This window comes from Sparus aurata, chromosome 17, assembly GCF_900880675.1.
Source record: "Sparus aurata chromosome 17, fSpaAur1.1, whole genome shotgun sequence".
NCBI lineage: Eukaryota > Metazoa > Chordata > Actinopteri > Spariformes > Sparidae > Sparus > Sparus aurata.
Genome location: NC_044203.1, coordinates 2,096,038 through 2,108,746, shown reverse-complemented (window position 1 = coordinate 2,108,746; position 12,709 = coordinate 2,096,038). Strand labels below are relative to the sequence as shown.

Sequence of the window (12,709 nt, the reverse complement as noted above, 5' to 3'; positions counted from 1 at the left end):
ATTGTGGACATTTCAAAGTGTAAACAATGAATTAATTCAAATGAACGTATTCATTCATTGCAGCCCTACTACATAAGCAATCACAGTTCAGCATTTTTTTCTAGCGTGCTTGTAATGTATTCGTTTGATTCGTTGACTATGATGTTTCATTGAGTTGAAAGATCCAGAAAGACAAAAAATAAAACTGGTAAATCATCATCAGAGTGTTTTTTTGTTATTTTTTTTCATTCAGTCAGTTTTCTAGTAGACCTAACGTTGATTATCATTGAGAGTTAATTTATGATGCACCAACATCATGTGATTCCATACCCTCTTTTGCACCAGCCTGAGATGAGAAGAAGGTGAAGTTGCCTCCTTCAGAAGGTGTTATCTCACATATCATATTTGGCTGAGCTGGAAGAACTTGTAGGGAGGGACGTGGATTGTGTGGTATTAACACTGTGTGAGGCCTGAGCAGGAAACTCTGCCAGAGGGTGGCTGGTAGCCTCATCACAGGCTTGTGAGTGAACAATCTGCAGTGTGACTGTTGTTTATACAGAACAGCTGCAATCATAGCACAAGTAGCAGTTGGTGACTTTCAGCAAACAAATAAAGACCTATTTTGTTGTGCCATCTCTATTGAAGATGGATGTGCTTTCTGATGAGCCCTAAACACTTTCTCTGAGAGACAGGAGAGAAGTAAGGGAGAAATGGAAAAAGAGACTACAGAAGGGAAGAAAAGTAAGGGAGAGAGCACGACGTGGAATCCCAGACCGGCACCAGCCTTTATTAGTGGCGTCCCAGTAATATAACCACCCCTCAGAGGAGAGCCATAGAAATTCCTGCTCCTTCCATCAGCCAAAAATGAGGCCATCATTAGAGGAGAGAGAAAAACACAGACTGAGCTAGGCCGGCTTCAGACCAGATATGCAGCCCTGCAGCACACTTTATTTACTAGTTTTCTCAGTTCAATCTGAGCCCTTTCAGATACTCAAGAGAAATTAGTAAATGAGTAAATGAAATGCATTCACTGGCTAGCTGAAATTTGGTCTGAGACCTAAATCTACATGAGAGAGTGCAAGGTCAACAATACCTGTTCAACTGTTGGTATCGTGGATCTGATCAGCAAGAAATATATTTGAAAAATGACAACCTCATCACACCATGTCCTGACCACATGCGACAGCAGAGACGATCAGCAACAAAAACAGCTTGGGTCCTAACCAGCGGTAAGTGACACAGCATTGCCCACTGTCCCTCATGTTAAAAGCAGGAGGAGCATGGATTAGGAACAGTTTATTCATGGAAGCTATCTTAGCACCTTGTGCATGAGTGATTAAGTCTCCAAATTGATATGCAGCACGCAAGTTATACTGCAGGCACATGGTTCATATACATGACATACCAAAAAGCATATTTTAAAGATTTAGTGTGTACAGTGAACATTCGACATTGTATCGATTCAGACAACCATACTTAGTTAGAACATGATGTAAGAAAAACAACCATATATGGTGAAAGCAGCATATTACAACCCATTTCTCGATTTTCCCTTTCTTGGACATTGTTATTATTGTTGCAGTAAAGAATTATTTCCTGAGTAAGTAAGTTATATTGCTCAATGTGACTAACATTAAGAGTATGGTCTCTCATCTTAAGGATGATTTTACCCAAAATGAAAAATCAGTCTGATAATTTTGGTGTGAGGATTTGAGTTTTTGTGACTTCTGCTCCGTTTTCTGCCATGGGGCAACAGTAAACCCAAAACAATTGCTTGCTGGTGTTCTTTGGTCTTTCTTCCTGTCTTTCTACAGGACAGTCACTGACAAAACAGTAAAGGATTGAGACTGCAACGACATGAGCAGCCTGACCTGTTGGCCAATATTGATCTGTTTTCATACTCAGTCAAGAGACCTTTGGATTTCCTTCCTGTATATAGTTGTTTATGCTAATTGCACTCTATATTGTCTGAATGAAAAAATATGTACTGTTTCTGTAGTTTTTTTTTTATGTGTTACAAACATTTCAATAAACAATTCAGTTATTATTAGTGTGTGATGTAAAGTGTAAGAGCTGTAATGGGTCTGGTATTTGTGCTTGAAATGTAAAAAACAAGGAGTAAATACAGAATGACAAATAGAAAGGTGTCAGGCAGAGAACAGCACTTCATGTGATTGACTAAACGTTGTCCTTGAATTCTGGCCTGTAAAGCAAGAGATTAGCAACATGATTAGATATTTATATGGAACAGAGCTTGACTGTCCTCAGCATACTGTGAACATTTCATACACTCTCAATGGTCAATACTTTAGATATTCCTGGACCAAAGTGTACAGATGTTATATTACATTTATTTCATTTTAACTATTTGTGGCCGGGTGGGTCATTCCCCCCTGGTCACTGCATGGCTAGGTGCCAGCTGGTGCAAGTTAATTGTTGGGCGGCGCTGCGGGTGATTAAAACCAGGTGTGTTGGTCGCCGCTCTCCCTCTCTGCTTCTGCTGTGCGGCATGTCCGTGTCTCCCCGTCGTGTCATCAAGGTAGGCATCCTTTACCATCTGCCGTTGTTTTTATTCAGCTCTGGGGCTTCATCCTCCCGTTCCGTTGCAGTGCTGGGAGCGACGGTGAGCCGGAGGGAGCGAGCAGTTCTGGTGGGTGCGTGTTGGGTGCAGTAGAGCTCAGAGGTATGCTGCTCATATTTGTCTGCTGCTGCAGTTTTCCATCTATTGCGCTAGTTGTGACACTTTTCTTTTGCTGTGCAGCGGGGCCGCCGTAACCAGCGGCTCTCACTCTCCTAGTTCTGCACCTATCTAGTTGGCGTCCTGATGCGCTCTGGTCATCGGCCACCGCAACAAGGTTGCTGCTGTCCTGGCTTGGCTCTGGGTGGACTGAGAAGCGCCATACTGTTTCGAGTCACTGCATGTGGCCGCAGCCTCAGGCCCAGTGTGACGACATCAAGTCGGTATCAGCGCCCAAGCTACAAAATCCAAGCAGAGTTTGGCTCACCTCTCTATCTCTTTTGGCTTTAATTATTTTCCTTTTCTGACTGAAATATTAAGGATTGTTTTTTTGTTGATTTAATTTAGGTTATACTCAGTTTAGTACTTGGTTCCTAATAGTTTGGATTATATTGTTTGTTGCATTAAGTTAATATGGTGTTTCTTTGTTAATTTTCTTTAACTATTAATTAGTTTAATTCTGTATTTGGTTCTCGTTCTGTCTTTTAAACTGTAGATGTTCCAGATGTCCCCACACTGTGCCTTGGTTTAATTAGGGCCCGAGCAGGTCATCGACCTGTGAGGTCCCTATTGTAATTGGAAGGGAAAGAATTATTCTTCGGCGCTTTAACTGCTATTTTGGAAACCTGAACATACCCCAAAACTCTCCAAATTTTGAACATACATCTGGCGAAAAATTTTATAATTCAATGTCATTGGGTGTGGGTGTGACCTGCAGGCTCTGTAGCGCCCCCTAATGTTCTTGCGTGCCTTCCACATGCGCATAGATGAACGAAATTTGTTACACAGATTCCTCATGACCAGACGCACAAAAAAGTTGTTGGGACTGATACCGTCACTCCAACAGGAAGTCAGCCATTTTGATGTGTGGCGGCATTTTTCCCAAATTCATGCCTACTTTGAAAACTATCTTGTCCTAGAGGTTAAACACCACAGTCTTCACATTAACTCAGTTATCATCTTCATGCCTTGAAGAACAAAAGTTATGGAAATCTTTCAGCTGCGACATACTCTAGTGGGTGGGGCTGTGGAAACCATTTTTTTCACTCGCCGTCAAGCATCAAGGCTTTATAACTTCAACATACAATTTCCTATCCACACTAAACTGCTCATAAGTGTAGAGGATGTCTCCCTGAATACATCTCAGCATCAATACTAAGTCGGCCATTTTGCTTTTTGCCGCCATTTTGAAATATTGCCAATCTTCCTACTTAAATTATCTCCTCCTACAGATGTAACACCATTGACTTCACAGTCACTCAGTATCATCCTCTGACCTTGAAGATGAAAAGTTATGGAAATCTTTATCCTACGTCATACCCGCTGGCCGCAGTGGAGCGGTCAATTCAAATCCTTCACCGTAAAGCATCATGTCCTCATAACTTCTTCATTCAATTTCCTATCTCAGCCAAATCTCTCAGGAATGCAGAGGAGTCGCCCTGAAAAGATCTGTGTTGTCATGGGGCGTGGTCGTGACCTGCGGGCTCTGTAGCGCCCCCTATTGTGATGCCCCGCCTCCTACATGCACATAGAAGGACGAAATTTGGTACGCACATTCATCATAACCAGACGCACAAAAAACCCATTTGGACCCATACTCTCAGTCCAACAGGAAGTCAGCAATTTTGATGTGTGGCGGCGTTTTTGATAAATTCATGCCTACTTTGAAAACTATCTTGTCCTAGAGCTTAAACACCACAGTCTTCTCATTCACTCAGTATCATCTTCACGCCTTGAAGAACAAAAGTTATGGAAATCATTCAGCTGTGTCATACCTGGTGGGCGTGACGGCGGACGCCATTTTGTTCCTTTGCTGTCAAGCATCAAACCCTTATAACTTCCACATGCAATGCCCCATCTCCACAGATTTCCTCATAAATGTAGACAGTCGCACTGAATACATCTACACATTCATTCAAAGTCGGCCATTTAGAATTTGGCGGCCACTATGAAATATTGCCATGCATCATACTTTCACGTCTTCCTCCTACAGATTGGACACCAGAGACTTCACAGTCAGTCATATACTCCTCGAACCATGCCAAAGACACGCTAGGAAAATCTTTATCCTACGTCATACCTGCTGGCAGTGGCGGTGCCCGCCATTAAAATCCTTCCTCATGAAGCATCGAGCCCTAATAACTTCTTCATACTATTTCCTATCTCAGCCAAATCTCTCAGGAATCTAGAGGGAGTCGCCATGAATAGATCTGTGCATCAATACTGTATCATATCCATAGCGCCACCCACTGGACACATGAAGTCAGTTTTACCTCAGTCAATTTAGGCTTCCTACATGCACGTACATGAATTAAATTTGGCACAAATGTGTGTTATGACAAGACGCATAAAAAACTCATTTAGACCCATACTCTCAGTCCAACAGGAAGCTGTCAATTTTGATTAGAAGCACATGAATGTGTGGCGTAAGTGATACAAGTCGTCCACGAGATGGCATTGTTGTCTTTCAAGTCACATGTATCCTATTTGCTTAGGAACCTCTGGATAACCCTGTCAATGTGGCACAAAACAAGATGTGTGTAGTTGTGATTCTGCCCAACTCAACTTTTCCGCAATGAACGAAGTGGCTTCCCCTGCAATTTGAAACAACTGAGTGAGTTCTTTGGTTAAACACAGCTACTGCAGGACGCTCGTCAAACCTGGTCACTTGACCGCTGTCCCTTTCCAAAAGGAAGTATCACATCTGGCTGCACTCCATTACCTAAATCTAAATCTGTGGCATTCCACTTCCATCCTCCCCTATGATGCGCTGCCTTCCTGCCTTCACAGTGACAACAGAAGGCAGTGTCTTAGCTGCGCAGGTAGTCGAGTGGTTAGAGTACATGCCACATACGCAGTGGACCTGGGTTCAAATTTAGGGCGGAGGAAGTTTACTGCAAGCCACAACCCCCCCTTCTCTGTCCCAATTCCAATCTATTCCCTGCAAAAACACAGGTGTCCATGCCTGAATTCCATACAAAGGCAAAGAGAAGAACGTAACACTTCACACAACATAACAGTGCAGAATCAATTGTCAAAACATATCTGATTAATAAATGTTTTAGAAATCATTCACCTGTAGTCCACTTTGGATTTCTGTGGATTGCAGGAAGTTGTTCTGACTACACCTGAAAGTGCTTAATACTGGCAGAGGCAACACACCACATTACAAACACACATTGGGATAAGACGCTGATATTCACCCCCAGCGCATACTGTCGCAAACACAGGCAGTTGCCGCCTCCGTAATCAATGGCCAAGCAATGGGGCTTCAGCTGCAGCGTGTTTGGACGGCAGCATGCCCCGACGCGCACGGACTGTGAGGGCCCGTTCATCACTGCTTGCAGTTTTAATTTTGTGTTTCTTCCTCTTTTACAACAGGTGCTGAGACCCAAGCGAGCGGCAGCCCTCCCCTGGTGGTGGTGTTTGACACAGTTTTGTTGTTTGCATTGCACTGGTGGTTTATAGTTGGATTTTGTCCCTTTTTGAGTTTCCTGCCGCCGTGGTAAGCCCCAGCCCTGGTTGGGTTTCTTTTTCATGTGGAATCCTTTGACCTTGCGATCTTCTACTCGACGTATGAACATCTGCTCCCTGACCTGTCACAGAACCAGAGAAAGCAATAGTTTAGGAAGTGGAGAGCTATGGCTTTTTACCCCTTAGTTTTTGTTTGTGTTTGGTCTCTTCTGTTGTTAAATGGACACTTTATATTGGGTGTGGAGGTGTCCTATTCAGTCTTTGTTCTTGTTAAACTTATCATGAATAGATTGAGTGTTGTGTTTGTGTGGAGCACAGCCCCCCGAGGCCCTGGATTCTTACAATGACAGGAAACTCATTTATCCTTTTCCCACTTGCTGAAACCAGAGACCTGGGCCACTGGCACAATACCACAGTCCAAATCTGTGCACTCACTCAACCAGCCAATTACTCATATATGTGGATTAGGCCATTTATAAAGAGAAGGAAGTCTAAATCAAACTGTGCCAGCACTATTTCCTTTCATTATCCAGCTGTAAAATGAGCCTGCTCATTTGATAGCTCTAAACTGCAGCTGTGGCCTTCTTCCTGATTCATGAGTAGACGACCTGCACACCATGCACAAAATACCTCAACAATGCGCATTGGTTACTTTTGGAAACACGCACTGGATAAGCAGTTTTAAAAGATTCAGCTGTTCTGGCCAGACACTAAGGTTTTAAGGTGATTTCTTCCAGCCAGATCACTGTCTCAAGTTCAACAAAACATGTGTACAGGCATAATGTACATGTTAATTATTATTAATTATTATTATTATATTAATTATAAGAATATAATATTTGTTTGCCTTTGTTCATGATACAATATACCTGCAAATTCTGGTAACCCTCTGGCCTTTCCTCTGGCGCCACCATCCAGAGAAAACACTTATCTCCAGATTTGGAGTTTGTTACTTCTCTGATAAAGTGCAGGAATAAGGCCCCATTTAAACCCTCTATCATACCTTGATCTGTCCAAATATCTGGATAGCTTATATTTAAGTTACACAACTTAAAAATAGGTAGACTTTTGGTTTTACACAGGACTTCAACTCAGTTGTCCTGGATTGAAGTGATGTTTCTGACCTAACAACACATTTCTGCATTTAAATGTCTTTAAAAACACTAGTACTTTGGTGCATGTTTTGTTGAGCTGTGCAGTGGTTGAGTAATGTTTAAATCCACGTCTATTTAACGCAGCATTATGTAGAAATTGGCACTTTGTGCTATTTGGTGCTCACCATAGTTTGTAACAGTACTGTTGTAAATACAGGTCCCAGGTCTGTAAGACTTTGTAACAGAATTCATTATGTCATTACAATGTGATGTGTTGAAAACTTGTATGTTGAAGACGTGTGTAATGCTGTGCTCCGACCCTGTCATTGAGACAGAGACACCATTTACTCTATTACAAGACATTGTACCATCAACATCATTTTAAAGAGGTTATTTTAAGATTAAAAAGTTAAATAATGTTGCTTTAAAGGAATGATGCATTTATTTTGGTCACCTGTCACTATAATTTCTGGAAGAGAGGTAAATGGACTTGTATTTCTACAGCACGTTTCCAATCTACTGACTGCTCAAAGCCGCTTTCCAACACTTGTCAGATTCACCCATTCACACACACATTCATACAATACACTGATGGTAGAGTCTGCCAGGTGCCAACTGCTCATCAGTTCACTGCTCAGTGAGACTTAACATGATGAAAATAAAGTAAGAAACTGTCAACATTTCTGACCCTGGTACATAGATTTTCATCAACAATGGTGGTTCTTTAATACTGAAGTCAACAACTCCCATTATCCCATGCTACATACTCTTTTTCTTGAGCGACCACCACTACATACTTTGTGTTTAACATACTAGTGCAGTGCCAGTAGGAAATACGTATTCCTATAAAAAAGTGGGAGGTTAAGTAGCTTTTTCATGGATGGCCAAATGAGGCTGTGTTTGAAGGTGGGACGTCAGGGATATTTAGGTTTGTTGTGAAATCCGATATTCCAGGGTATAATTGGCCGTTTTTTACTATTTTTGATTTTGCCATTATATTTCACCTTAAAAACTATTTACTTGGTGTCATTATTATCAGCACAACCTCACATGTGTGACTGCACAGTTATTTTTTTATTTTGACATACTGTATTAACACAATCGACCTAAAATCACAAAAAAAACATAAAATCCGAGTAGAAAAAGTTAGATTTTTTTACTGTGAAAACCACAAATATGTTTAACAAACCATTTTTTATTACTTATAATGCAAATATAAATTGTTGTTTTCTAAATATGTGCATACATTTTAAAAATGTACAAACTTATATGTAACTGTTTACATTTAAATGCAGGCAAGGTCTGCCTGAGCTCCTTCCAGCTGAATGAGGAGCTGCACTGCCTGCTCCACATTCAGCATCTCCTCATTGTCTTGACTCAATAAACAAAAAACCGACTCCACTACACACTAAACACACTACACCAGATACTACATTACACACTAACTATACACTCCAAAACACGCTAAATGTCACAAATCTCTCAACTTTCAATATCGCTGTCTCTATTGCCGTCTCTACACCGACTGGCGTTGCCTGTCATTCATCCGCCTCCGTCCCTCACACAACTTCCCGTTCCTCAACAACCAAACTTGCTGCCTGGACACTTTCGTGACAAAAGCCAGTATTTACCATTTCTTCCTGCACCAGACACAAAGCAAACGTGACGGCAATGTTTGAAAAAGCTTGGCGGACATTTTTTACCCTCAGTCCGGTTTTGGACGTGCCAGTGTGACTGTACCGTCGACTCGGGAGATGGACCGTGTGGGTGGGCTAGCAGCTAGCTACACACGAACGTCCACAGATTCCGAGTCCACTTTGTTGTCCGCACGTCTCTGGATCTCCTCAGACATGAACAGACTCGGTCCGGACTCGTCTAGTCTCATTAATCCACAACAGTCAGTTTAGATGCGCATAACAGAACGGGACCGAACCGCTGGCAAAATCCCGGTCAAGCTGGCGCCGCTGCAGGTATAAATCCGCTTGTTTCTTAAGGTATGTCGTGGGCTTGAGCTCTGCAGTGATTGATTCTGGTGCACACGTGGCTACGGTGTGCAGTGATTGGCTCTGGTGTGCATGTGACCGTGGTGGCTCTGGTGGACAATGCTCGCGGAATTAGTAAAGCATTTATGAAATAATTTATTAACGGTATCATTGCAGTCCAAACAAATCCAACGTCACACACCCTGGAACCAAGCAGCAGCCATGTTGAAACTCTCAGGTCAGTCTGATCCCGATCCACAGAGATATTTGAGGAATACACACACACACACACACACACACACACACACATTCCTTGCTTTTATAGAGAGATTGTTCTTTATCCAGATAAGTTATCCAAAAACAACTTGTATGTTAGCACCAGACGTGAACAGGGTTCAACAGTGCCTTAATAGGTTGAAAACATGATCTTACTGCAGTGAAGAAATCATTGAAAATCCAGCTGGATTGGTTGAATTATACACTTACAGTTATTTTTCTTATTTTTTTTACAAAACAGCAAAAAACTGATATTGAAAGTCATCTGAGGATAAATGTAATCTTTAGTGACCCACTGACACTTCCTAGTGAAGTTACATCAAACCTACATGTCTTGTGCTCTTTAATAGATTATTTTACCAGAACTACTAAAATTGTGGGTATTTTCATGTTCATTAAATATCATGAATACAATTCGTACTGAGTGAAAAGTGCAATCTCTATTGGGCTTCTAATCCTGTTTTACATGATTGCCTTATTTTTCTGTTATTCTGAATTGTAGCGTTATTTAGACAGCCTATAATTCACAGCCTATATTACATTGATTGTACATGTTGAAAAGCATGGACCAAATGAAATCTAAAATACTTCCATTAAACAACTGGGTTTTTTGATAGACATTTTGACAGTGTGTTTCATCTGTTCAAAGCATTACAAGTCTACTGGACTGCTGAGACTCTGCCCTTATAGCAACACATGGGGAAGCTGAGTTTTAATTGTTAGGCCTTGGCTGGAAGGAGGACTCAGAAGCAGGGCGAGAACAGTTAAACCAAGATTTTATTCTGAGCACCTGAGTGTCTCCTGAGAGATGAGTGACAAACCAATGGCTATGAAACGCTACATAAAGCAGTAACATGGAAAGGGGAACAAGGCGAGGAGAACACAAAAAACAAAACAGAAGGCGCTCCAAATGGAGGGAAAAATAAAACGGCGAAAACTGATCTACTCTGACGAGGACTAACTATGAAATTTAAGCAACAAAGAACGCTCCAAAAGGGAGGATACAGGGGCTACAAAAGATTACTCTATGCTGATATATCTAATAACAAAGAACAGAAAGCGCTCCAGAGGAGGGAATCAAACAACAACCAAAATACAAAATAACAGAAAACACTCCAAGGGAGGAAAATCAACAGCAAACTAAACCTAGCTTCACTCTGAGCTGGAAAAAGTTACAAAATAAGGAATCACTCTTCTGAGCGAAAAACAAAGGAATCAAGAATACAAACACACTCTTGGTCTTGGAAACAATGGCTGTGGCAAGGGCTTGAGGTACACGAAGGACGAAATACTCTGGCAACGAGACAGGGGAAGACACAGAGTATATACACATCAGGGGAGGGAGCACAGGTGAGAACAATCAGGGATTAGGGGAGATGTCAGACCGGTGACACAGAAGGAAGGGCAAGTGACCTGAAACGAGAGGAGAGTTATTTTTCAAAATAAAACATGAAATTCACAAGACAGAAAACCCAAGACAAGACGACCCTCACCGCATGGTGACATTAATGACTTAGACCAGTGGTGTCAAAGTGATCCAGTAAAGGGCCGTGTTCATTCCAACCAAGCAAGAACACACCTGATCCAAATCAGGATCAGGTGTGATCAGCAAGAACACACCTAATCCAAATCAGGATCAGGTGTGATCAGCAAGAACACACCTGATCCAAATCAGGATCAGGTGTGATCAGCAAGAACACACCTGATCCAAATCAGGTGTGTTCTTGCTTGGTTGGAATGAAAACCTGCAGCCACACGGCCCTTTACTGGATCACTTTGACATCACTGACTTAGACTGTATATGAACCTGCCCCGACCACTGCTGTAAAGCAATTTTTCATTGTCCATTTTAATAACCCAAGGAGCTGGACCACTGCTGTGTGCAGTGCCACGGCAAATTGCTTGAACTGTAAACCATGCTGGCCGGATTTGGGTTTCCCAGCTTTCTGGAATCAATTATGTTCTCCAGAAACTCTCGCAGGAGACACACAGTTCCAAATCTGGTTGGTGTGTGAAAACAGTAAATTCCGCTCAGTATACAGAAATATGGCACTCAGTCGCCCCCTTTTAAATCTGTATTCACTGATTTGAGTGAATCACATTTTATTGTGAAAGTATTTTCTGTTGTCTTCTGGCTGCTCTGCCTCAACTCTGCTGCTGACCACTGCTAACCAGCAGCCTCACAATTAACAGCTCTGGACCGAGGCCATGAGCAGCGTAAGTCACCTCCAGTGTTGGGCACATTACTTTAAAAAAGTAATTAGTTATAGTTACTTCTTCCAAAAAATAACTGAGTTAGTAACGGAATAACTCCACTATAAAAGTAACTAGGTTCCAGGAAAAGTCACTATTGCGTTACTTCTAATTAAGAAAGAAAATGTCTTCCTGCATGGTGGACCGGCACCTGCTCTCCCCGGTATTTTTGCCAGTGAGTGCTCTGAAGGAGTCTGAGTCAGCAGTTAATAACAGGAGCAAGTTCTCAACAACATACCTGCCTATCATTGCATTCAGTTCAGTCTGTGTCAAGTTTTTGTGAAGGTGGAGCAGAAACATCCAGCTGTAGCTGCTCGGACAGCTCCGTGTCCTTCTTTGTTAGCGGAGCTCATGTTAGCCACACCTGGTCTGCTGTCATCATCAACAGTGTCAACAACGGTGTTTTTGGCCACTAGTTTTGTAAAAGCATGTGCCATTCAGAGATGATTCATTAGATTAGAGTTGCTCACAACGGACGTAGACAAAAGAGATTAAAGTAGTGTCTGTACTTCCACTTTGAAAACGCCAACCTTCTGTCAGGGCGGGGGGTTAAAGGGAAGAACTATGGAAATATAGGAGTTGGACCCAAACGCAGATAATCAGAGGACAAGAGGCAGCAATGAGGGGAACAAAAGGCGAGCTTTAATAAAACTAAAGCTGAAGTACAAAAACCAAAAAGGAGCAAGACCAAAAACGAGACAAAAGCAAAGTAGCAACCAAGAGAGCTAAACAAAGTGCAAACAAAGGGACAAAGTACAAAATCAAAAATGCAGATTGCAAAACTCAAAATCCAACACATACCATGAGACACGAGAGGAGGCAAGGTAGGAACATGGACATGAACAGACACTGGCAGAGACATAAAACCAGAGTCATGACAGTACCCCCCCCTCAAGGGGCAGCTTCCAGATGCC

The 12,709-nt window shown here is 42.1% G+C and overlaps 1 long non-coding RNA gene across 1 annotated transcript in view; it reads left to right on the top strand.

Annotated features, from left to right (window-relative positions):
* The window catches only part of LOC115567822 (uncharacterized), a 3,626-nt gene extending 51 nt beyond the window's left edge, over positions 1-3,575 (top strand). The window contains exons 1-3 of the long non-coding RNA XR_003981267.1: positions 1-1,208; positions 2,557-2,662; positions 2,741-3,575. The exon at positions 1-1,208 is cut by the window's left edge and continues 51 nt beyond it. This is a non-coding gene — a long non-coding RNA (uncharacterized LOC115567822). The remainder of the gene's footprint in view (positions 1,209-2,556; positions 2,663-2,740) is intronic.
* Positions 3,576-12,709: the final 9,134 nt, after the last annotated feature.